Below are 2,610 nucleotides of genomic sequence, written 5' to 3' on the forward strand. Positions count from 1 at the left end.
CTGTTGGGTTATTTGCAACATTTGTTTTAATCTACTTGACATTTTGTGAGAGTAAATTCATTTGAAACCAGAGATTCTCTTGGTTCTTTTAATAGGATCCCCCAAAACAAAATGTCAGAATACAATTGACCCTTGATCAATACGCATTTAAACTGCATGGCTCCACTTACACCTGAATTTTTTTAAATAGATATATTAGAAAAGTTTTTGGAGATTTGTGATAATTTGAAAAAAACTTGCAGACAAATCATGTAGCCTTTTTAATATTGAAAAAATTAAGAAAAAGTTAGATATGTCATAAATGCATAAAATATATGTAGATACTAGTCTATGCATTAATTGATTATTATTGTTATTTGGCTAAAGCTTCTGGTCAACAGTAAGCCATTAGTAGTTAGGTTTTAGGGGATATGCAGGTTTTCAACCATGCAGAGGGTTGGTGCCTCTAACCCTAAGTTGTTCAATGGTCAACAGTACATTGGAAACAAGCATGTGAGAAAGTGTATTGTTGTAGCCCCTGTTATGTTTTGAAAGTAACTCCTCTCTTACCTTGGGATACTTTGCTCATTACATGTGGCAGACAGTTCTGATACAGACTGAATGAGGGGGAATGTCTACCTATGCAGCAAAGCTTAGTTACATTCGTATTGCTTAGATTAACAAATAAGGCTTTAGTGTTTTTCCCCAAACCTAACAAATTGTCTTTCATTAATGTCCTTTGGGGGACTACTCCCTGGGAGAAGATAAAAAGTATCTTTGCCTCCCAATTCTTTATATAGTTCTGGCTCTGGCTACCAGAGACTGTAATAGGATTGGCAATGATGTGACTTTAGTTAGTGATTTTCTGTTTTTGTGGATCAGCTTTGATCTTAGTAGAAAGAAGTATATAATCATATGGTAAATCTTCTGGTGGGACCCATACTGCTATAACCAAACTGAAAAATGTTGGAGGTTTTAAAATAAAAATAAAATAGGTATTACTGGGAGACATTGTGTGTGTGTGTGTGTGTGTGTAGATGTGTGTGTAGTTGAATATTTAATATTTCATGTATATATTTGTGAGGGAGAAGCTTGAGTTTTTAAAGACTTCTAAGATGACCTGGACTGTCCTACAAAAGTAAGAGATTCCCAGGGAGCAACTAATGTCTGTGCTCTTACATTTTCTTTACTGAAATGAACACTGAAAAGAAGAAAATCCCCAAACTCTATGAAAGATTTCCTTTTAAATGAAATATGGCTTTTATAGAACAGTAGAAAACTTTGTTTTTTTTTTTTTTCCTGGTATCTTTAAAAGAAAATACCTGTGACTCAGGTATATATGCTAAATTATCTTAATCTTTAAAAAATGAAATTCAATTAGTGACTAGCCATTTTAATGTATTTGAAGAACAAAAACGACTGCTTGGGCAGGGGTCCTTCTTCACTCTGATGAAAATGAGTAAGGCAGGAAAGTGCTCAGGAGGGACGAACCTATATCCTGAGGATTAGAAAGAAACAACTGCATCTGTTTCTGAAAATATTTCTCACTTAGATGCTTTTCCCAGACATGTTTTGTGGACTCTCACCTTGGTGAGATGCTTTGTGTTAGTGGACATTCAAAATTATCAGAGAAAAAAGACAGTGTATAAACTTTGAGTCAAAGCTAACAAATAAGCAAAATGTGCTGAATCCATCATTTATGTGAAGCATCCCTTTCTTGGAAAGTTTCTAATGCTTCCTGTAAGTAGTCATAACTCAAAATGTCAAGTCATGTGGTGCTGGCTAAAATCCACATTAAATGTTTCATTTTTTTCTTTCCATTTGTTTTTTGTTTGAATTCTCTTTTGATGACACGTATTGCTTCATAAAGTTTATACTCTCTTCTTTCCTTCATAATTGCTTTGTTCTCCATGCTTTTTGTTTCTCTGAATAGAGAATACAGTGTGGGAAGACAGTTAATAGAACATATATTTTGAACATGGATTTGTTCTTCAAATACATTCAAATGTCTAGTTACTAATTGAGTTTCACTTTTTAACTATTAAACTTGGCCATGTTTTAATTTATACCAAATCACATTGAGGAGATCACATCTGTGCCTCAGTTTCCTCACTATAAAAGGCAATTCTATTACTGTGGGTGTAGGTTTGGCTGAATGTGGCTCATACCCCAAATAGCAGGGACATCAACTACTAGAAATTTATTTCTTATTCATATAAAATCTGGGCTGGTATTGTGACTGCTCTGGGAAATTACCAGGGCTCTACCATGTGTCAGAGACCAGGCTCTTTCTATCTTGCAGTTTCAGCAACCTTAGAGTATTGCCGCATTTACATTATCCAAATGACTCACTCCCACTTCTGAATTCCAACTGTAGGAAAAGAGAATACAACCTGGAGGCTGTGCCTGTTGCTTCTACTCTCATCCATTGGCTGAACTTAGTATCTGACCACACATAGCTGCAAGGGGAGTCTAAGAACTGCAGTCTTTATTTTAGATGACTCAGCGCCTCACTGAAAATTGAGGATTTCATTGTTCTAGAAGAGGTGAATAGTTACTACAGTTTAACTAGCATTATCCACACAGTGCTCACAATTCTTTTTTTTTTTTTTTTTTTTTTTTTTTTTTTTT

This window comes from Rhinopithecus bieti, unplaced genomic scaffold (genome assembly GCF_001698545.2).
Source record: "Rhinopithecus bieti isolate Rb0 unplaced genomic scaffold, ASM169854v2 scaffold_19, whole genome shotgun sequence".
Classification (NCBI taxonomy): Eukaryota; Metazoa; Chordata; class Mammalia; order Primates; family Cercopithecidae; genus Rhinopithecus; species Rhinopithecus bieti.